A 25,147-nucleotide genomic window follows, 5' to 3' on the forward strand; every position below is an offset into this window, starting at 1 on the left:
TTGGGATTTGGGCTAGGATGAAAATGAAAGGGTCCAGGGAAGGATTTGGGTATGACAAGCCACTCTGGAAGCAAAGAAGAGTTCACCTTCTTCACTTTCCAGACCACAAAGCCACGGAAAAAGAAAACTCAAGCAAAAAACCTTAGAAAAACAAAAGAAAAAGAAAGGGCCAAAAATCAGGATGTCACAATACGCAAAAAGATAGGTCTAATCTTTCAGCAAAGCGCTCAAAATCCTCATCATCCTTTTTCTTGGATGGTTTAGGAGGAAAAGGCATGGGTTTCTGAACCCATGGTTCTCTTTCCTTACCGTGCTTCCTAACAACGAAGTCTCTGTTATAATAACGTTGATTCTTTGATTGTGGGTTATCAAGATCAACAGCAGGCTCAATCTCTACATCATTGTCATTGCTAGGTTGAGCATCAACATGAACAACATCATTAACATTATCACTAGGTTCATGTTCATTACCAAATTGTGTTTCAGCATCAGAAATAGAAGTATCATTGGTGTCGTGGAATTTTCATGGCAGATGTCCTATTGTGAGACTTAGTCGTGGAGCCATCGCATTGAGGTTAGCTTAAAGGGGTTAATCAGGACAAAAGGACACAAGGAGTATATACTGGTTCGGCCCCTTAGGATGAAGGTAAAAGCCTAGTCCAGTTTGTAGTTGGTATTGCTAGGGTTTTGATGAGCAGGGAGCGAATACGCTTGACCTGACTCTTGATCTGTTGTTTCTTGTCCTAAGCCGCCGCTAGGTCGTCCCCTTATATACATGGGTTAACGCCCTGCGGTCCTCAGAGTCCCGGTCGGCTTATACAACATATCCGGCTCGGTGACCTTTCACATATGCCTTTCAATACAAGTTTACATACATGGCGGTTTATACTCATGGGCCTTAAGCCGCCTTCGGGTCTAGGCCCTCTATTAAGCCTATCTATAAACCGTCGTAAGCTCTTGGGCTTCATTGAGATGAATTGTCATAGGGATGACCCGGCCCCTCCTGGACGGGTCATACCTAATAGTTATATCCCCAACATTAGGCCTAGGTTGATTTGAACTTTGTTCATGTCAATCTCCAAGACTTAGAAAAATCCTTCCATATCCACTTCAACAACTTTTGTAACCTGCCATGACGTCATCTCCAAGAATTTCGGAAACCCACCACGACATCATCTTTATTGGATCTTTATCTTAATGTCTCAAAAATTGAGGCGTCCAATTAGCTGGATAACCCTCATTCGGCCTCCTCGTCTTTCGCGCCTGCCTGTTTTCCTGTCTCCTTATAAATAGGGCCATAAGGCCACCTCTCATTCTTATCCTTCTCCTTTATTCCTCCTCCGAATGCATCATCCCACACGAACCTTTGCCGCCGTCGACCTCCGTCCTCGTCCTCGACTCCGGCCGCTGCATCGCCCTGAGTGGACCAGAGAACTGCGGCGCTACCCCACTGTCCGAACAACATCAGTAAGTCCTCCGTCCCTTGTCATGGATCCGTCATTAGGGTTTGCTGGTGTTCATCCGTGTTCATCACTGCCCTGCCTTTTTCTTTGTTTAGATCCATAGTTTAGATCCAAAAAAACACAGGGAACTTGCGCGGTAGTAGTTTTAGTACTTGTTTTCGTACTAGGTTATATCCCACTGCGACAGATCTCCTCTAGGGATCCTCTGCTTTTCCAGTGTCACCTTTGTAGATGAATTTATTCCCTTTTTCCGAACAGTGGTAGATCCAAATTTGTAACCTTGATCTGGGGAACTTGTTTGTCTCAGTACTTAGCCAATTTTGTTTTTGGCCACTCTTGAATATCTTAGTTATGGTGTCTTACTCCGCCGGCTTACCTTTACTTCATATGTCATTAGCCCTCTCTTAAGCCGCCATTATAAACATGCACTATAATTGTTGATTTGCAATCCCACCAAATAACTTGATCCAGCAAATTATTTCCTTTCAGATCGTCCTTTCACCATGCCTCCAAAGATGATGACAACTTGCAACTGGGTCCCTTCCATAGTCACCGAAAGAACCTTGAAAGACTTTGTCAATGTTGGATATTTACCGGAAAAAGTGTCATGTCTTATCACGCTCCTGACCCGTCTGAATAGAGACCTCAGCCGAAGGACGGTGAAATTATTGTCTTCACCGATCATATGAACCAGGGCTTCTCGCCACCTGGCTCAAAATTCTTTAGAGATGTTCTGCATTTTTTCAAACTTCACCCGCAAGATATCGGACCCAATTCCATATCAAATATCTGTAACTTCCAAGTTTTTTGTGAGGTTTATCTTGAAGAAGAACCTACTGTTGAACTTTTTAGAGAATACTTCTACTTGAACCGCCAGAATGAATATATGAAAGTGCGTTATATCGACTAGAGGGGGGTGAATAGGCAATTTTTATGAATTCTTCATGGAGGAATTTACAGGTGAGGAAATTCCTTAGCGAAGAACTACTAGCAGCGGAATAACAACTCAAAAGTAAACATAACAGAACACAAGCATAGTCATCATGATGAAATGAAGACAAGCACAGAGTACAGGAAGCGTAAGCACAGGATAACATAGGATGAAGACAAATAGACTGAAGAAATTGAACTGAGGAAATTGAGAAAGTATTTAGTCAAAGTGTTCAAACACAGATATGAACAAGCACTCAACACAGTTATGAGGAAATGAAAGAGTTGAGGAAATAGAACCAGTGAGCTTGGTGAAGACAATGATTTGGTAGACCAGTTCCAACTGTTGTCTCAATTGTACATCTGGTTGGAGCGGCTAGGTATTTAAACCTGAGGACACACAGTCCCAGACACACAGTCCTCACCTTATTCTCCTTGAGCTAAGATAACACAGAACAAGGGAGTACCAAGCTCTGATACCAATTGAAAGTGCGTTATATCGACTAGAGGGGGGGTGAATAGGCGATTTTTATGAATTCTTCACTAAGGAATTTGCAGGTGAGGAAATTCCTTAGCAAAGAACTACTAGCAGCGGAATAAGTACTCAAAAGTAAACATAACAGAACACAAGCATAGTCATCATGATGAAATGAAGACAAGCACAGAGTACAGGAAGCGTAAGCACAGGATAACACAGGATGAAGACAAACAGACTGAAGAAATTGAACTAAGGAAATTGAGAAAGTCTTCAGTCAAAGTCTTCTAACACTGATATGAACAAGCACTCAACACAGTTATGAGGAAATGAAAGAGTTGAGGAAATAGAACCAGTGAGCTTGGTAAAGACAATGATTTGGTAGACCAGTTCCAACTGTTGTCTCAGTTGTACATCTGGTTGGAGCGGCTAGGTATTTAAACCCGAGGACACACAGTCCCGGACACACAGTCCTCACCGTATTCTCCTTGAGCTAAGGTCACACACACCTCGCCCAATTACTCGTGGTAAGTCTTCAGGTGACTTCCGAACCTTCACAAACTTGGTCACTCGGCGATCCACAATTCCTCTTGGATGCTCTAGACCTTGACGCCTAACCGTCTGGAAGAAGCATACTCTTCAAAGGTAACAAGCGTCGGATCCACGCAGGATCAATCTCTTCAGTGATGCTCAATCACTTGGGGTTTATAGGTGTTTGGGTTTGGGTTTTCCTCACTTGATGATTTTTTTCTCAAAGTCCTCAGAGGATGGGATGCTCTCAAATGACAAGTGTCAGTTTCTCTCGGAGCAGCCAACCAGCTAGTGGTTGTAGGGGGCGGCTATTTATAGCCTAGGGAGCAGCCCGACATGATAAGACATAAATGCCCTTCAATGATATGACCGTTAGGCGGGTAGATATTTTGGGACAGCTGGCGCATAGCACAGCAATGGTCAGAATTGTGAGAATCAAATTCCTCAGGGCTATCAGGTTCCTCACTATGTAGGCAATATGCACTGGCGAATTCCTAACTCCTCAGTCAGAACAAATTCCTCAAAGACCAGAAGAACTTCATCTCTGTCACTGAAGAATATGACTGAACTGTATGAGATTTCCAATGGCTTCACTCGAAGGGATTGGTAGGTGTAGGATTTTGAGTTGAGCATGACATGGAAATTTTTCCTTAGTATTTCCTCGACCCCCTTTAACAGTACAGTGTTTCCTATGACTGAAGAAAGAGAAAATGAAACTACGAAAACAAAAGTCTTCACGCTTCATGTTCCTCGAATGAATGCCAAGTCTTCAAGGTCACACCAATTTCTTCACTTTCAAAGTCTTCAAAAAGTTTTTAGAAATGCAAAGTCTTCAGTCGAAGAACTTCATTTTTAGGGGTCGACTTTCTGTGTAATTATCAAACTCCTCATAGACTTATAGACCTGTGTACACTCAAAAACACATTAGTCCCTTAACCTATAAGTCTTCAATACATCAAAATCACTAAGGGGCACTAGATGCACTTACAATCTCCCCCTTTTTGGTGATTGATGACAATATAGGTTAAGTTTTCAACGGGGATAAACATATGAAGTGTAAATACTGATATTGAGGAATTTGATTGCAAGATATAGAAGAACTCCCCCTGAAGATGTGCATGATGAGGAATTTGCTTTTGAAGCATTGCACACTTGAAGAGTAGAATCATGGAGATCTCCCCCTATATCTTGTAATTCATACACGCATTTAACATATCATAACGAGGAATTTGAAATGCATGATGAAATATGGTGACTGATGTAATTCAGCATGCGTGCATTAACATATATGAGGAATAAGCATGCAGAAAGACACATCAAAAGTATCAGAGCACCATCGGGTTTAATTTTACAACTCGATCCAATAAAGTTTCAGAAGAACAAGAGTTGTAACTTAGCAAAAAAACGCCCATATAGACAGACCCGCTCGAATACTAACTCAAAATTCTCCCCCTTTGTCATCGAATGACCAAAAGGATCAAAAATGAGGACTAACGCCCCTGAAGAATATCAAGTTGATGAAGGAGCACCAGCGTTGTTGGGGTCGTTTGTCGTGGAAGGGCCTGCTGCACTGTCGTCCACGTCTTCATGCTCGTCGGTGTCGCGCGATGAAGAATAGGAGTTGGACACCAAAGGAGGAACCTTGACCTTCTTATATTTCTTTGGTGGAGGTGCAGACCAGTCAAAATCCTCCTTGAGACCCATTTTCTTGAGATCTTCTTCACCATATAGATGTGACAGAATGGCCCAGGTGCGACCCGAAAACTTCATGGAGGTAGTAATGGTTTTTCTTCACTGCATTGTGTGTAGCAGTCATGTTGTGAAGAAGTGAACCAAACTGACGCTTAACTCATTTATGGTTTCGATCCACCTTCTGGTGAAGACTAAGCAGAAGCTCACGGTCAGTCATCACACGAGGAGCAGTGGCTTGGGGAGTAGACTTGGGTGCATTGGCAGCAGAGTCATGTGTGGCAGAGTCATGTGTGGCAGAGTCATCATTGGTGGAATAAGATCTAGCCTTGCAAAACTGACCATCCAATGGACGAATGCCTTCCTCAATAACAGCCGGAGCCTTGCCCTTTTCATCAGCTGAGGAATAGTTCCGCTTGAGGACTTCAATCGGGGGCAAGTAGTTGAGGTGATTATGAAAATCAGCTTTGTAGTTGAGTGAAGACCTTGTCCTGAGGAATCTCATGATCCATGGTCCATAAGGCTTCAGCTCAAATGGTGAAAGTGCAACATTTGCCAGAGTCCTCATGAAGAAATCATGATAATTGACAGGAATGCCATGAATGATGTTGAAAACCAGATTCTTCATGATGCCGACAATTTCCTCATCAGATGAGTCCTGGCCTTTGATGGGACTCATTTTCCTCATCAGAATGCGATAGACGGTTCTGGGCACATAGAGTAAATCCTTCATGAGGAATTTGGTTTGTGGGGCCTGACCTGGCTTCAAAGGCTTCATCAGAACTTGCATGTAGTGATTTGTAAGCTCAGGTTCACTATAGATGCAACGAGTAGCTTCAAGGGGAGGACTGAGTGGTAAAGCACGAAGCAATTCAGTAGTTGGTGCCGTGTAGTGAGTGTTTTTAGACATCCAGTCCAGCACCCATGAATTCACATCTTCAGAATCTCCTGTGATGTGCAGTGTCGCATAAAATTGAAGAATGAGTTCTTCATTCCAATCATAGATGTCAGTGCAGAAATTTAACAGTCCAGCGTCATGAAGAACACTGAGAACTGGCACGAAGCACGACAGAGATTCCATATCCACGTGGGGAATGTGCTCATGGTAGAAGATTTTGTCTTTGTTGAACAGCACTGAGGAATAGAAATTATCCTGGCTGGCAGTCCAGAAATGCCTCTTCCTAATGCGAGCAGAGTCATAGGGGTTGTAGTTTGTGAAGAATACGTGCTCGCCGAAGAAATCATCAGCCTTGAATTTTTGCTTCCTAGAGAATGGATCCTTTGGCTTGGGTAGAGGAGTGTCAGTGAGTTGCATCACAACCTCAGGAATCACAATCTCAGGTCCTTCAGGCTGAGGAATTTCTGGTTCCTCTTCAGTGGCAGTCTGTGTCTTCAGATGTTCAGTAGCAGCAGTTTCTTCAACACTAGTGGCTGGAATTTCTTCACGTACAGATGAAGTGGGGTGAGTTTCTTCAGAGCCCATTTGAACAGTTTGTGCAGGGGACTGAGGTATTTGCTGTAAAGGTGTGAACAGTGGAGAGTTGGGATGCTGACTTTCCCAAAAGTCATCACTTAGCACGGGTGTGGTACAACCAATGTCCACATCTTCATCTCCCATTTCTTCAACACCGGCCTCTTCAGCTGTGAACTGAGGCATAGGCGAAGAAACAACTGGTGTTGAGGGGATCTGATCCGCTTCAATTTCTTCATCCATCTGCTCTGACAAAGCAGCAGAGGGATTCTCTTCATCGGATTCAATTGGAATCACATATTCTTCATCAAAAGGAACAAGGTCCTTTGATGGCATGGTTGAGATAGGAACAACATCAATTGGGTTTGCAAACGAGCTTGTCAGTGGCTTCATCTTCTTCGGGGCTGAAGAATTTGATGAAGTTGATGCCTTCCTTTTCTTCACTGATGCACGCTCTGCAGCCTTGGTCTTCTTCACATCTAATGCAGATGGAAGGATCGGAGTTGGTGTAGGCGCATGAGGAGCAGAGGAATCTGGTTGATTTTCTTCAGGCACAACTGATGCAGTTGCCCTAACTTCTTCATTTTCTTCAGGCTCACCACTAGTGGATGCCCTGGCAATTTCTTCAGCGGCTGGAATGTAGTCATCAGCCCTGGAACTCATATTTTCTTCAGCAGCCTGAAAGTCATCAGCGGTGCTGGCATGTTCTTCAATTGGCTGAGCAGATGCTTCAGCCTGAGGAATTTCCTGTTGCAATGGAGCTGCAACATGTGAGGTGAACTTCTCAGTCAATTTAACAAACCTGACCTTGGCTCCTTGCCAATCAGCATAGTAGGCTTTGAAGTCATCGCTGAGGGTTTTGATTTCAGACTGGATTTTTACAAGTTCATCAGTTGTCATAGTGACAACGTTGTTCTTCGGAAATTTCTCATTCTTATATTGCACTTTCTTGATCTGCCTAGCCTTCTCATATTTCCATTTTTCTTCTTGGATGAAATGGGTCAGCATGTGACTTTGGCCAGGAGTCAACTTGAAATTAGGCATAGGAGCGTTTGGGTCCTTGTGCCAGAGATCAATATAGTCAAGAATCAAACTTGGATCCAAAAGCAGTGGCACATTTGTGCCTTTGGCTCTAGCGGCCTTGACTTGCCTATCTCTGATGATCTCAGCAAGTTCTTCATCATCAGCTTCGTCTTCTTCAGACGGCACTTGGAAGGCGACCTGCTTCTTCTGAGGACTAGGGCGAGGACCTCGTCCAGCAGTGGCCTTTGTCTTCAGCAGAGAGGGTCCCGTTGAAGAATTGGGTGCAGCTGAGGAACTAGCTGAAGCTCCTGAGGCAATAGAGACGCCTGTAGTCCTTTGGCACGTGGCAAGATGCATAGGTGCAGAGGACTTTATCGGAGCAGCTGAGGACTTTTGAGGAGCTGAGGATTTGGATGGAGGAGGAGCAGCATGAGGAATTGGCCTTGAGGGCTTCGAAGATTCTGGTCGTGAGGGCATTGCTGAGGTACTTGGCCTTGAGGGCACTGAAGGCGAAGCACTTGGCTTGTGCGCAGGCTTCTTTGACATGGCCTTCTTAGGCTTGACAGAGGCCTAAGCGGCAGCAGCAGCAGCAGCAGCAGAGTCTTTGTTGAATTTCTTCACAGCTTCTCTATCTTTTCTAGCCAACTTGGCCTAGCTCTTGGCCCATTCATCAGGATAGTCCTCACCACGCTTGAGGCTGGTGGGATCAGCTATTTGGCCAGGTGCCAATGGAGGTCTTGGGCATGGAGGATCGAGTGTGAATTTCTTCATGTATTTGGGAGTAACATATATGTACTCCCTCCACTCTCTTGCCCATCTCCTCTCTATCCTCTATATGCGCACCTTGCGCTGATTTTTGTCCTCTTTTCCGAACTTGGCCTCATCAGGAGTGCAACAATCTTTGTATATGTCATCAGGGATTTCAAAGGCAGTATTGATTTCAGGCCTCTTTCCTCCTTTCTGTGGCTTCTTACCGTCATCCATTTACTTCAGTTGAGGAATTTGAACAATTGAATTCTCTGAAGAAGTATGCAATTTTTCTTCGAGGAACGCTGCAAATGAGTTAAGTTGATGAGAACCTAGTGATTCAGCAGCGGACATGAGTACCTGTGAACAGAGTATAGTTGCGAGGAATTTGGAGAGGTCATATGCGTTCTCAGAAGGTTTTGTAAAAATAACAAGTTTGAGGAATTTGACCAGGCGAGTCTTGAAGAATTTCACTGAGCGTTCTTAGTCTTAGGTCCCAGAGTTGTACAGATCAGAAATCCGCACAATTGAGGAATCTTGAAGAGAAATTTGCAGCTTAGAGAAATGAATCAAGAACAGATGACATGTGAGGTGTTTAGTGTGTGAAGATTTGAAGAAAAACACCTTTGAAGATTTTGTGGATAATCATTTGAATCACAAAGGGCAGTAAAAGTATCTTTTAATTACCCTGAACGAAGAACATGATGAACTGTGAGGTGGAGAAGTGAAGTTTGTCTGTGCAGATCTTCCACGCCCTAACTCAGCAGAGGAAGACGGCTATGGCGGCGGCGGAGTGAAGATTTCCGCGGCCGGCGCGAGTACGGCGGTGACGAGGTCGAGGCAGTGAAGCTCTTCCTCACCGGCGACGATGAAGTAGCGGCGGCGCTAGGGTTTGAGAAGCTCGAGCTGGAGAAGGAGGTCGAGCGGAGTAAAGGAAGTGAGGTAGGGGAGAGGGGGTATTTATAGCCACGGTGAAAAACTGTTCGCCCGAAGAATTTGGACGAATGTGCCTCTGACCCTTCTCATTCGCATGACATGTGTCACCCACGTACTGAGAAGTGGAGATCGTGTTAGATCGTGGGTGAATAGATAAGTATATCATGGGATGCGAAACGGTTTGAGCGGCAAAGCCGAAAATTTGGATAAGATAAGTTTTAACTTTCCGTTCGCAAATTCTTCAGGTGACAAGGATACAGTGAAGATTTTGAACGAGTTTCAAATAGAATGCACATGAAGAATTTGTGAACAGATTGGGTTGAGTATAGCATAGAGGGGGAAGGGTCCGATCACATTCACTTAGCAGAAAAACCAACTTGAAGAAATAGCCATAAGTGAATGTTGTAGAGGACATAAACTCATATATATATATATATATATATATAGCTAATGAAGAAAAACGACGGAAACAGTGAAGACAATGCAAAGTTGAAGAATTTGAACAACTGAGGAATTTCAACTTTTAGTGGTGGCGTGACCCACCGTATAAGAATAATGATTTCAGACACCGCGTACAATTGTCGTAGGGTTCTGAAAATCAAATTCTTCGTTAATTTCATCACACTTAGAGTGTTATTCTTCATTGATTGAAGAAAAACGTTTCTTCATGTGTTGCACATCTAAGTCATCAATTTTGCATAAGTGTTAGGATGGGTGTCCTTTTCAGAGAACATTCGAAGATTCTAGGATATTTAGCTCACACCGCAACTTGCTAAATCTCTTCTCATCCAAGGGTTTTGTGAAGATATCGGCTAGCTGTTCTTCAGTCTTCACATACTCAATAGAAATGTCGCCCTTCAACACATGATCACGAAGAAAATGATCACGAATCTGAATGTGCTTTGTCTTTGAGTGCTGAACTGGGTTGTGAGCAATCTTGATGGCACTCTCATTGTCACAGAAGAGAGGCACATTCTTCATGTTGACGCCGTAGTCCTTGAGAGTTTGCTTCATCCATAGCAATTGAGCACAGCAAGAACCAGCGGCAATGTACTCAGCTTCAGCAGTAGATAGTGATACACAGTTCTGTTTCTTCGCGGACCAACAGACCAAAGATCATCCGAGGAATTGACATGTACCAGATGTTGACTTGCGGTCCACACGATCACCAGCATAGTCAGAGTCAGAATATCCAATGAGATCAAAAGCCGAGCCCTTGGGGTACCATAATCCAAGTGTTGGTGTGTGAGCTAGATATCGAAGAATATGCTTCACAACCTTAGGTGTGATTCCTTCGGTGTAGCTTGAAATCGGGCACACATGCAAACACTAAGCATTATATCTGGCCTAGGTGCACATAAGTACAAGAAAGAACCAATCATGGAGCGGTATACCTTATGATTAAAGTCAATACCATTTTCATCAGTGCATAGATGGCCATTTGTGGGCATAGGAATTTTGACACCTTTGCAATCTTGCATGCCGAATTTCCTCAGTACATCCTTGAGGTATTTCTCCTGAGATATGAATATGCCATTGCATTGTTGATGAATTTGAAGACCTAAGAAGAATTTCAATTCTCCCATCATAGACATTTGATATTCTTCACTCATCATATAGGCAAATTCATCACTATAACGTTGGTCAGTACAGCCAAAGATAATATCATCAACATATATTTGGCACACAAACAATTCACCATCATAAGATTTAGTGAAAAGAGTAGGGTCGAGTGAACCGGGTTTGAAGCCTTTCTTCATAAGGAATTCCTTCAAAGTATCATACCACGCCCGTGGGGCCTGCTTGAGGCCATAGAGGGCCTTATTGAGTCTGAAGACTTTGTCAGGATTCTTTGGATCTTCAAAACCTGGGGTTGAGCAACATATACTTATTCCTCAAGCTTATCATTGAGGAATGCACTTTTCACATCCATTTGATATAAAGTGATATCATGATGGTTAGCATAAGCAAGTAATATGCGAATAGCCTCAAGTCTAGCAACAGGTGCAAAAGTTTCATCGAAATCAATTCCTTCAACCTGTGTGTAGCCTTGAGCTACAAGTCATGCCTTATTCCTTACCACAAGGCCATTTTTGTCTTGCTTGTTGCGATAGATCCACTTTGTGCCAATGATATTGTGCTTGCGAGGATCTGGACGTTTGACCAGTTCCTAGACGTTGTTGAGCTTGAACTGATGTAATTCTTCTTGCATGGCATGAATCCACTCAGGCTCCAAAAATGCTTCATCTACCTTACTGGGCTATGTGATAGAGACAAAAGCATAGCGCCCACAAAAGTTAGATAAATGTGAAGCTTTTGAGCGTGTGAGAGGACCTGGCGCTTTAATGTCATTGATGATCTTTTCAACTTGCACTTCTTTTGCAATGCGAGGATGAGCTGGTTGTCGTTGATGAATTTGATCAGCATTTTCTTCAGCACCATTTTCTTCAGTATTTTTTCAGGTGCATTAGCTCGACGTTCTTCATGTTCTGGAATGAATTCTTTAGCAGATTCTTCGGTAGGAATGACATCCTCGGTAGCCTTGAACTTGATAGTTTCCTCAGGTGCTGGTTCATCTATGACAGTAGGTAGGTGCTCCCTTTGCGAGCCATTAGTTTCATCGAACCGCACATCTACAGTTTCAACAACCTTGTGAAGAGCATTGTTGAAGACTCTGTAGGTGTGCGAGTCCTTTCCGTAACCAAGCATAAAACCTTCATGTGCTTTCGGTGCAAATTTTGAGTTGTGATGAGGATCTCTAATCCAACATTTAGCACCGAAGACTTTGAAATAACTTACATTAGGTTTCTTATCAGTGAGGAGTTCATAGGCAGTCTTCTTGAAGAATTTGTGAAGATATACTCTGTTGATGATGTGGCACGCAGTATCAATTGCCTCAATCCAGAAACGACGAGGCGTTTTGTATTCATCAAGCATAGTGCGAGCCATCTCAGCAAGAGTCATGTTCTTGCGCTCCACAATGCTGTTCTACTAAGGAGTGTAAGGAGCAGATAACTCATGACTAATACCAAGTTCATCAAGATAGTCATCAAGACCATAATTCTTGAACTCAGTTCCATTGTCACTTCTGATGTGCTTCATCTTCACACCAAAGTTGGTTGAAGCCCTCGAGGAAAATCGTTTGAAGACTTCCTGCACTTCATGTTTGTAAGTAACAATGTGTACCCATGTGTATCAAGAGTAATCATCAACAATAACAAAGCCATATTGAGATGCCTCATTTGATACTGTAGAATAATGGTTAGGACCGAAGAGATCCATGTGAAGCAATTCAAATGGACGAGTGGTGGTCATGATAGTCTTTGCTAGATGCTTAGCCTTTGTCATCCTCCCAGCTTCACAGGCTCCGCATAAGTGATCCTTGAGGAATTTGACATTCTCGATGCCAATGACATGCTTCTTGTTCACAAGCGTGTGCAAATTCCTCATGCCTGCATAACCAAGTCGTCGATGCCAGAGCCAGCCTTCTGAAGCTTTTGCAAGTAGGCACACGGCTGGTTGTGGTCGTGTAGAGAAATCAACAATATACATGCCTCCTCTCCTAAATCCTTCGAAGACTTTGGAATTGTCAGCTTCCATAACTACAACAGAATGGTACTTGCCAAAGACAACAACCATATCAAGATTGCAAAGCATTGAGACAGACATGAGGTTGTATCCTAAGGACTCGACAAGCATGACTTTGTCCATGTGTCGATCCTTTGTGATCGCAACCTTACCTAGACCCAATACCTAACTTTTGCCTTTGTCAGCAAAGATGATATGCTTCAGATGCGACGGAGATAATGGAGCATCCATCAATAGATTCTTGTCACCAGTCATGTGATTTGTACATCCACTATTGAGGACCCACTCAGTGGCTTTGGGTTGATCATCCTGCAGATGAATTAGTGCATCTTACAAACTCATATACTTCATCAGTGAAGAATATGACATCAATTCATCAGATCAATTTCATCAAACAATAGAATAGATAAAACAGTATGAGGACGTGAGAAATGAAAGTTCATTTCTTCATGGTTAGCCTGCGTCCTATCAGGCACACTCAGGTCTCCAGCAAATTCTTCAAACAATTACGTACGTTTGGAGACCTGACCCTGCAGAAGAGATTAGTTCTTTTTCTTCACCACCCACATCTGAAGGGGTGGGAAAGAGTTCATCATTCTACGAGATCCATACGAGAAAGGTGGCATAGAAGCTAGTCCATTTCGTTTCACATAAGAGGGGTTAGGATAAGCATATGAATAAGCAGAGAAATTCTTCGAGGACTTATGAACATAATGATTAGAAGAATAATGCCCATATTCATAGCCCTTAGCTCTTCCCTGCGAAACAGAGTTGTTAGCGCGATGATATTCATATGCGGACTTTGATCCTTTTAAGGAATTTGGTCCATATGAAGAATTTGATCTGGGGTTCCTATTCTTCACAGGTGGTGTCCTGAGGACATTCACCTGAAGACTTTCAGGGCACCTTTTGGGAACCCAGATTTTCTTCATAGGAGGACTGTTCCTACAGTTAGTGCCAACATATCTAGCAAATATTTCACCATTCTGATTTTTGAACAGTTTATAGTTGGAGTCAAATGACTCATCATCAGAATGAGGAGATTCACATGCAAAACCAGATAAGTTAGATGGATCAACTGGAGGTCCCTTTGCAGCAACCAATGAGGTTTTGGCGTACTGCTCAGGCTTCCAATATGTACCATCAGCATTGAGTTTCCTCTCAAAGGCAATACCCTCTTTCCTAGGGTTCCTATTGAGGATCTGCTTTTTAAGCACATCACAAAGAGTCTGATGCCCTTTGAAGCTTTTGTACATGCTTGTCATGTACAATTCCTTCAGCCCTGCATCGTCAGTGATACTAGAAGTGTCCTCAGATGAGGAATTAGTGATAGCGGAGGCAGATGAAGAATTTGAAACATTAACAGCATTTGAACATTCAGGTGAAGAATTAGCAGATTCACGTTCAATGCACTTCAAGCATGGAGGAACAAATTCTTCCTGAGAACGCTGATTTGTTGAGCAAGTAATGAATCGCGCTCCTTCTGAAGATCTTCGTAACTCACTCTTAGCTTTTCAAGAGCTTGCTTTCTTTGAAGAAATTCATAAGAAAGCTTCTCATGATCAGATAAGAGAGTGTTATGATGACCTTGAAGGTTGTCAAACCTGGTCTGAAGTCTCTGAAGATTTTCAGTCAAGGCTTTAGTGCGATCCATTTCTTCACCCAACATATCATCACTTTTGTCTAGCATGTTTTGAACCTTTTCAAAAGCCCTTTGTTGTTTTACAGCAATCTTAGCAAGTTTAGAATAGTTGGGCTTGAGGTTTTCATCAGATTCATTCTCACTTGATTCAGAGGAGGTATATTTGAGTACCTTGGCACCCTTTGCCATGAAGCAATAGGTGGGAGCGTAGTCATCATTGCCTTCATCAGCCTTGTTGGTGAGGTCATTTTATTTAGTGTTGAAGATAGACATGCTGACGAAAGCAGTAGTGAGGGCTAGGCTCGCCACACCAGATTCGGACTCCTCAGATGCCTCCTCTTCCTCATTTTCTTCAGATTTAGCCTCAGAGTCCATTTCCTTGCCAATGAATGCCCGAGCCTTCTTGGAGCTGCTCTTCTTGTGAGATGAAGACTTTGAGGATTTTGATGATGAAGATTTTGAGGATTTCTTCTTTTTCTTCGCATCATCAGAACTGTAATCCTTGTATTTCTTATTCTTTGATTCCTTTTCCCACTGAGGACAATCTTGAATGTAATGTCCAGGTTTCTTGCATTTGTGACAAAGCCTCTTGTTGTAGTCACTGGATGAGGAATCATTGCTCCTTGAGGGTCTTCCAAAGCGAGCACGTCTTGAGAACTTCTGGAATTTCTTCACGAGCAGTGATAGCTCATGGCTTAGTTCTTCAGGATCACCAAGGCTGCTACCCGAGTCTTCATCTTCGGACTCAGATATTGCCTTGGCCTTTAGTGCACGTGATCTCCCATAGCTCGAACCATAGAGATCTCTCTTTTCAGCAAGCTGGAACTCATGAGTATTTAGCCTCTCGAGGATATCAGCGGGATCAAGTGACTTGTAATCAGCACGTTCTTGTATCATCAATGATAGAGTATCAAATGAGGAATCAAGCGATCTCAGCAATTTCTTCACCACCTCATGGTCGGTGATGTCAGTGGCACCAAGTGCTTGAAGCTCATTTGAGATGTCAGTGAGGCGATCGAAGGTTTGTTGAACATTTTCATTGTCGAGTCTTTTGAAGCGGTTGAAGATATTGTGAAGAACATCAACTCGAGAGTCACGCTATGTTGAGACTCCTTCATTCACCTTGGACAGCCTATCCCAGATAAGCTTAGCAGTTTCCAAAGCACTCACTCTTCCATACTGTCCTTTGCTCAGATGGCCACATATGATATTCTTCGCTTGAGAATCGAGTTGCTTGAATCTCTTCACATCAGTAGCATTCAGAGAAGGTGTGACTGAGGGAACACCATTTTCCACAACATACCAGAGATCATTATCAATTGCCTCAAGATGCATTCGCATCTTATTCTTCTAGTAGGGGTAGTCCATCCCATCGAAGGTAGGACACCCAGCAGAGACCTTGATCATACCTGTGGTCGACATAACTAAAACTCCAGGCGGTTAAACCAAAATCACACAGAACAAGGGAGTACCAAGCTCTGATACCAATTGAAAGTGCGTTATATCGACTAGAGGGGGGTGAATAGGCGATTTTTATGAATTCTTCACTAAGGAATTTGCAGGTGAGGAAATTCCTTAGTGAAGAACTACTAGCAGCGGAATAAGTACTCAAAAGTAAACATAACAGAACACAAGCATAGTCATCATGATGAAATGAAGACAAGCATAGAGTACAGGAAGCGTGAGCACAGGATAACACAGGATGAAGACAAATAGACTGAAGAAATTGAACTGAGGAAATTGAGAAAGTATTCAGTCAAAGTCTTCAAACACAGATATGAACAAGCACTCAACACAGTTATGAGGAAATGAAAGAGTTGAGGAAATAGAACCAGTGAGCTTGGTGAAGACAATGATTTGGTAGACCAGTTCCAACTGTTGTCTCAGTTGTACATCTGGTTGGAGCGGCTAGGTATTTAAACCTGAGGACGCACAGTCCCGGACACACAGTCCTCACCTTATTCTCCTTGAGCTAAGATAACACAGACCTCGCCCAATCACTCGTGGTAAGTCTTCAGGTGACTTCTGAACCTTCACAAACTTGGTCACTCGGTGATCCACAATTCCTCTTGGATGCTCTAGACCTTGACGCCTAACCGTCTGGAAGAAGCACAGTCTTCAAAGGTAACAAGCATCGGATCCACGCAGGATCAATCTCTTCAGTGATGCTCAATCACTTGGGGTTTGTAGGTGTTTGGGTTTGGGTTTTCCTCACTTGATGATTTTCGCTCAAAGTCCTCGGAGGATGGGATGCTCTCAAATGACAAGTGTCAGTTTCTCTCGGAGCAGCCAACCAGCTAGTGGTTGTAGGGGGCGGCTATTTATTGCCTTGGGAGCAGCCCGACATGATAAGACATAAATTCCCTTCAATTATATGACTGTTAGGCGGGTAGATATTTTGGGATAGCTGGCGCATAGCACAGCAACGGCCGGAATTGTGAGAATCAAATTCCTCATGGCTATCAGGTTCCTCACTATGTAGGCAATCTGCACTGGTGAATTCCTAACTCCTCAGTCAGAACAAATTCCTCATAGACCGAAAGAACTTCGTCTCTGTCACTGAAGAATATGACTGAACTGTATGAGATTTCCAATGGCTTCACTCGAAGGGATTGGTAGGTGTAGGATTTTGAGTTGAGCATCACATGGAAATTTTTCCTTAGTATTTCCTCGACCCCCTTTAACAGTACGGTGTTTCCTATGACTCAAGAAAGAGAAAATGAAACTATGAAAACAAAAGTCTCCACGCTTCATGTTCCTCGAATGAATGCCAAGTCTTCAAGGTCACACCAATTTCTTCACTTTCAAAGTCTTCAAAAAGTCTTTAGAAATTCAAAGTCTTTAGTCGAAGAACTTCATTTTTAGGGGTCGACTTTCTCTGTAATTATCAAACTCCTCATAGACTTATAGACATGTGTACACTCAAAAACACATTAGTCCCTTAACCTATAAGTCTTCAATACACCAAAATCACTAAGGGGCACTAGATGCACTTACAATATACCAATGGTCCTAGCTTGGAACTTGGCGGGATTTCAATTCAACGGAGACGAGATGCCATCTTCCCTCTTGTAGTTCTGCCAAGCCATCCTAAGGACTGGAATCAAACATGGTTTTATTGCAAGGATACCTCGCCGTCTGATGAAAATCCAATGTCGGGTTACCACGCTGATCGTCTTGACGCCAAATACCAACTCCCTGATAAACTTACAACCGTCGAACGCAAGAAACTTGTCCCCACAATCAAAAAAGTTCAAGCTTTGCTGGGAAATGGCTTAACTAGAGTTGACTTGATCCGCTATTGGGTTGCATGGCGGATCATCCCTCTGAGCCGCCGACCCGGTTTGATGTGTAACTATACCGGAGGAACAGATGATCCATTACGTCATAGCTCCCTGCGTCTGACCGAAGAAGCCATTGTTGAAATGGCAACCACTTTGTCAATAGCAAGTATAAAGACTGCAGCATAGTAGGGTTGAATCCTTTCTGCAAGCTTAACCCGGCAACAGAGGTAAATCTTCTTGACTTCTTTTTCCTCAGCAGTTAAGTATTTGCGTGAATTTCAACATGTTATCTTTCCAAAGACTAAATCTGACTTTTGGAAAGTCAAATATGACCATGAGGCTGCCAAAAAAGCTAGAGCTGCTGCGATAGCCGCCAAGAAGACCGTCAGAAAATCTAAGAAGAAACCGACTGCCTCTGATTTATTCAAGCTGGATGACATCTCTGAGTCCGAGGTAGCCCTTGACTCTCTTGGCCTGTTTTTTAATAATCTTATTGACACTGACTATTGTCAGGATGACACGAGTACCATCCAGGCAGTCGAAGAAGAGGTAACTATTATTTCCTCCTACTCAGAACCTTTACAAAGGCAGAAACTTCGGCTGGTAACCCAAAAAGTAAGGTTTTCACACCCCTTGGCTTATTTAGATCCTCATTTTCTTTTGAAATGACAGCAACATGAGAACCGCCGCCAGATCCGGACCGGTGGAGATGACGATTTACCCTCTGGCTTACCGAATACTCCTCGGAAACGCCAAAAATGGGGTTCGTTTTAACTTTAACCCTTTATATTTACCAACGAGTTACTTTTATCAATCACTCAATTTTGATTCCACTCTTTGCACGAGATTTCTCGTTCCTCCTCTGGTGATTCATCACAAACTCAATTGTCGACTTTCAAGACCGCCCTCGGGTAAAGATAATTGTCCTTCTTCTGTACCTTTATATTCGCATCATTATACTGACTCATTCAAATTCCTTTAGTGGCCAAGCAAATCCCAAAAAAGCAAAGGTGACAAAGCCGGCCGAGGATCCAAAAACTGCTGAACCGGAGCAGCCAATCCTTGTACCGGAACACTGTGAAGCTCCGGAAGATCCTACTGTCAACGCTCGACCGGATTTACATGAGCCGTCTGTTGAAGAAACCATTCTAGATCCATCAACTATTGAACCGTCAAGATCAGCCAACCCGCCAGAGACTCACGGCGATGATGTTTTAATCACTGGTACCAGATTTGTCGAACCGGGGAATCCAACTATTCTAGCAAGACACTCTGCCAAACAGGAAGTTATGGAAAGGAAGAAAGTAAGGTTTTACATTTCCCACTATGCTCATCTAAGTATTAGTGAAGTGCTATCTGGTTATCTCAGTCAAGTGCATTCCAGCCGTGATTCAGAAATTGAGATGGTCAAATAGATGCACCAAAAATATGAGGTACATTCTCCGGTTTATATAAGTTATATACCCTGCCAGCCTCCAAGTCTTCTGATTATGATAAGATTGAATGATATGTAGACTTTAAAAGACTTATAAGCCTTTGCCTTAGACTCCCTCCAAGTCCGGTTTATAACTAAACCGGATGCTGATAGTATTTCAATTTGCATGTGTAGCCCCCAAGGGTCGGTTTAATCAGTATGAATGAGCCGGTCCTACTAGTCATTGCATAGAACTGAACCATATAGCCTTCATGAGCCGGCTGAGACTATTGACAACTTATCTGACTCATTTGTAGAAAAAAAGTCAAGCAATATGCATTAGCCCCCAAGTGCCAAGTGTTGTTGCCTGCAAAACACTTGGAACTTTTAGAAAGAGTCGTTTCCTTTGAAAAATTTGCGCTGACAGACATTAGCCCCCAAGTGCCAAGTGTTATTACTTGAAAAGCACTTGGGACTTGTTTTTTTATAATCTGGCATGAAACTAAACAACCTTATGTTGTATGCAGGCTGCGACCGCAGAACTGGAATCCCAATTGTCTGAGGCCAAGACCCGGCTGGCGACTCAATAGATTGAAACAAATAAAGCTAAATCCAAATTCCAGTTGAGTGTGTCTGAAACAGAAAAACTGAAGAAAAATTGAAGAGCAGCTTTACTGTGGAGAAAGAGGCTTGGGCCAATGAGAAGACTGCCTTGACGCAGCGTGCGGAGAAGGCTGAGGCGGCTCTGGAAGAGGTTACCGTTGAACTCACCGGTTTAAAGAACCATGTGTCTCAGATGGTTTCTGCAATCATCGGTAAGTCACCTTGTTACGTACTCAAAGTGAGTATTTTCCATTATAAGCCGCCACTTAACCCATTGTGTAAACTTTACAGGTCCCAGGAGTAGCAATCTGAGCCGAGATACACCGGTAAAGCTCAAGGAAGTTTACACGCTTGTGGAGCAATTGTATACTGGAGCTCAACGGACTCTTGCCATTATCTCCCCCGTGAATCAAGGACCAAACTTATTAAGAGATGTTTTGAAGAAGCCGTCTATCTTGCCCGCTAGGTTCCAAGAAATCAAGTGATCTTGTGCTAGAGCCGGCATCATGACAGCTTTGAGCCACTCCAAAGCCTGGGTACCGAAGTTAGAGCCGGCCCCGTGACAGCTTTGAGCCGCTCCAAAGCTTGGGTACCGGAGTTAGACCCAGCGGACGTAGCCAGTGGGTATCCCAACCTTAAGGAAGATGGAACTCCTTTTGATCAAGAAGACTTTGCTGCATGCATAAAATAAATTCGCCCTCATGCTACCATCATTGGTGAATAAACCAAGCTCACCAAGTATCAGACGGGTTTTGATGTAGACAATAAGAAGATGGCGACTCCTTCATATAAAGTGATGGACTTAATCCTACCAATTCGTAAGCACACTTTCGCCCCTGAGATTGACCCGTCTGGTCTGATTGATGATGAGGCTGAATTCGTCGCCCTTCATGGCTTTGACTGGTCCAAAGTCAACTTCCAGACGGTGGAGGAGGAGGAACTGGCAAGGGATGAGGCGCAACCATCAAGTCAGCCAGGCCAAGACTCACGAATCGGCTCCGGTTTATCATCTGCTGCATGGGAGACTGAAAACAGTTTATCATTTTGGGCTCCAAGTGCCTTGTAATAGGCTAGCTTTAAACTTCTTGCTCTGCTATGCCATCGTGCATATTGTGCTGCTTATAACACTTATTTATCCGTTATGTGAAGATATGATATATATCCCTTGTGATATTAACAATTTTGAATCTGTTCCTGCATACAACAGATAAAGAGTGTCCTGGCGGTTTACCGCTGGACGGGTTATAATGCCCCAACATGAACTTATCATGATTTATAACCAAGGATGGTCAAAATAATAATCATATATGAAAAAAAAATATCATACCTGCGATATTTGATCACACTTGTTGATTTTACTAAGCCAGTGTAGTAAGGGTGATAACCCAAGACTTTGGATGCTTGTAGTTATCAGAGATTGCCGGCTTATGAACAAACCCGGACCTGGTTAATAAACACCGGATATTTACCTTTATTTTATACTGGCAACTTATAGTCGAAGACCAGGCCAGGTTAATAAACACCGATTAATGTCATATATGACTCAGAAGGCATTATAAGCCTTATTGTTTTTCAACCATGTATTACTATGTCACAAAAGAAAAAAATCTCAAAAAGACATTCAAATCAAAACAACAGAAAAAATTCGAGGCTTTCATAGGCCGCCAAGCCAAGATATCTTCTTCAATGAAACTAGCATTAGCCACTGGAAGGTACGCACTTTCCGTGAGCTGACCCTCATTGACCCAATCGACATTTTAACCCGGATAAGTTCAGTTATTATTTAAAGATAGACTTATCAGGAGTACGCGGGGTTAGAGTAGCATCGTGCATCACATGCCGATTTATCCATGTTTCAAGGAAGGCGGCTTTACAGCCTGAGCTTCTCCTTGCTATCCGTAAACCTTCCCTCTCATGACAAACCGGCGTTTTAACCTTAACGAGTTCAGGGTCTTGTTTAAAATATTGACCGTTAAGAGTTTGGCGGGTCAATCAGGATTACCTGATGGAGAAGCATCTGGCATACAGGCAGGATAACCCGGGGTTTTAGGTTAATACACCTAGCTTCCAAGCCTGGCTTTTATAGCCTATCACAAGGTTATGAACTCTACGTTCTTTAGAACAAAAAAGCCCGGAAGTGATATTTTGAGTTGTGCTCAGGGGGTACCTATGTTTGAGTCGTGCTTTTGCCACAGACTCTCTTTGGCCCCAAGTTTTTATGTGACCTATGGGCCGGATCAAAGGGTAATTATAACTTCGTTGTATAAAGCAGAAGCCCCCATGTAAACGAAGACTCATTAATTTAGAGAGGAAAAAATGACAGAGGCCCTGCTTTAGCAGGGGTGCCGGCTTTATCATTTTGATCATAATATATACATCGTCAAAATATGTACATTGGATGAGCCAGTGGCTCAGGTGTAGTACGGCCTAAGCTGAGCAATATTCCAGGGCTGGTGGGTCTCCTCCTCTGACGTGTGTGAGTCCTTGTGGTCTCGAACATCGATAAGGTAATATGACCTGTTGTTTAGATTCTTGCTGAAGACAAAGGGTCCTTCCCAAGGTGGGGATAACTTGTGCATATCAGTCTGATCCTGGATAAGCCGGAGCACCAGGTCGCCTTCTTGAAAAGTTCTGGTTTTAACCCGGAGACTATGATAACGGGGCAGATCTTGCTGGTAAATTGCCAAACGAGCTGCTGCTATGTCACGCTCCTCATCCAATAGATCAAGTGTTTTTTGACGTGCTCTTTCATTGTTAGCTTCAACATAAGCCGCCACACGAGGCGAGTCATGACGGATGTCACTAGGGAGAACTACCTCTTCTCCATAAACCATGAAAAAAGGTGTGTATCCCGTAGATCTGTTTGGGGTGGTATTGATGCTCCATAACACGGAAGGTAACTCCTCCACCCAACAAACCGGCGTCCTCTGCAGGGGAACCATAAGCCGGGGTTTGATGCCTTTCAAGATCTCTTGGTTTGCTCTCTCAGCTTGACCGTTGGATTGAGGGTGAGATACTAATGATACATCAAGCCAGATATGCTCACGTTGACAAAATTCTTCCATAGCACCCTTAGAGAGATTAGTGCCATTGTCTGTTATAATGTTGTGTGGAAAGCCAAAACGGAAGATCACCTTCTTCATGAATTGAACCGCCATTGCTGCATCACACTTACTGACCGGCTCTGCCTCTACCCACTTAGTGAACTTATCAACCGCCACCAAAAGGTGGGTCTTCTTATCCTTGGATCTTTTGAAAGGCCCAATCGTATCGAGCCCCCAAACTGTAAACGGCCAAGTAATTGGAATCATCCTCAATTGTTGAGACGGCACATGGGCTCGACGTGCAAATTTTTGACATCCATCACACCTGCTGACAAGGTCCTCTGCGTCAGCATGACGGAAAGCTTTAGCCACAAGGGACTTTGAACTGGCATGATGACCACAATCTCCTTCATGAATTTCTCGTAAGATCTCACAGCCCTCTTCTGGAGAAACACAATGTTGAAACGCCCCTGTGACATTGCGATGATGTAACTCTCCATTGACAATCGTCATTGACTTAGACCATTGGGTTATCTACCTAGCTAAGGTTTCATCCTCAGGTAACTCGCCCCAGGTCATATAGGCCAAGTAAGGGACTATCCAATCCGGGATTACATGAAGAGCCACGACCAACTAAGCCTCTGGGTTAGGAATAGCCAAATCCTCCTCTGTAGGGATCTTAATCGACGGGTTATGCAAGACATCAAGAAAGACATTAGGCGGCACCGGCTTACATTGAGAGCCCAGCCGGCTTAAAGCATCTGCCGCTTCGTTTTTCCTCCGATCAACATGCTCAACTTGATAACCTTTGAAGTGACCAGCAATAACGTCCACCTCTCGCCGATAAGCCGCCATGAGTGGATCATTTGAATCCCATGTACCAAAGACTTGCTGAGCCACCAAATCTGAGTCGCCGAAGCATCTAACTCGACTTAAGTTCATTTCCTTAGCCATCCGAAGACCGTGGAGTAAGGCCTCATACTCAGCTGCATTGTTAGTACAAGGAAACATCAAACGAAGAACATAGCAAAATTTATCACCTCGAGGGGAAGCAAGAATAACTCTAGCCCCCGAGCCCTCCAATTGCCTGGACTCATCAAAGTGAATAGTCCAATAAGTGTTATCCGGCTTTTCCTCAAGCATCTGTAGCTCTGTCCAATTGTTGATGAAGTCCACCAGTGCTTGAGACTTGATGGCCGTGCGAGGCACATATTTTAACCCGTGAGGTCCAAGCTCAATGGCCCACTTAGCAACCCGGCTAGTTGCCTCCCTGTTTTGGATGATATCTCCCAAAGGAGCAGAGCTAACCATAGTGATGAGATGACCCAGAAAATAGTGTTTAACCTTTCGGCTGGCCAAGAACACCCCATATACAAGCTTCTGCCAGTGTGGATACCTCTGCTTGGACTCAATAAGCACTTCACTAATATAGTAAACCGGCCCTTGAACCGGATATTCCTTTCCTGCCTCCTTTCTTTCTACCACAATAGCAACACTGACGGCCCGGCTATTAGCAGCCACATATAACAACAAAGGCTCCTTATCAATAGGGGCAGTGAGTACTGGCGGCTCAACCAGCTGCTTCTTTAAATCCTCGAACACTGCATCAGCAGCATCACTCCAGACAAAGTTATCTATCTTTTTCATCATTTGATACAGAGGGATAGCCTTATCCCCCAACCGGCTTATGAACCGGCTTAATGCTACAATATGACCCGCTAGACGCTGCACATCATTGATACATGCCGGATTAGCCTGAGAGGTGATAGCTTTGATCTTCTCCAGATTAGCTTCAATTCCTCTGTTAGACACCAAAAAACCCAGGAGCTTGCCTGCCGGCACACCAAAAACACACTTCGTCGGGTTAAGCATCATCTTGTAAACCCAGAGATTATCAAAGGTTTCCTTCAAATCATCTATCAGTATATCTTTCTCTTTGGATTTCACCACAATATCATCCACATAGGCATGAACATTACGCCCAATTTGGTTATGAAGGCAATTCTGCACACACCTCTGATAAGTCGCCTGGGCATTGTTGAGCCCAAAAGGCATAGATACATAACATAAGGCTCCAAAGGGAGTTATGAAAGCCGCCTTCTCCTGGTCCTTATCTGCCATCTTGATCTGATGATAACCAAAATAAGCATCCAAAAAACTCAAACGCTCACAACCCGCCATAGCATCAATGATCTGCTCAATACGAGGGAGAGCAAAAGGATCAGCCAAACAAGCCTTGTTTAAATCCATGTAGTCCACACACATACGCCAAGTGCCGTTTTTCTGAAGTACCGACACCGGGTTAGC

At 43.5% G+C, this 25,147-nt stretch overlaps 1 pseudogene; it reads right to left on the minus strand.

Moving 5' to 3' along the window:
• Positions 1-15,917, minus strand: part of LOC147964629 (uncharacterized) — a 56,720-nt pseudogene extending 40,803 nt beyond the window's left edge.
• Positions 15,918-25,147: the final 9,230 nt, after the last annotated feature.

The sequence above is a fragment of the Triticum urartu genome, chromosome 6A (assembly GCF_056163025.1).
Source record: "Triticum urartu cultivar PI428250 chromosome 6A, HENAU_Tu73, whole genome shotgun sequence".
Taxonomy (NCBI): Eukaryota; Viridiplantae; Streptophyta; class Magnoliopsida; order Poales; family Poaceae; genus Triticum; species Triticum urartu.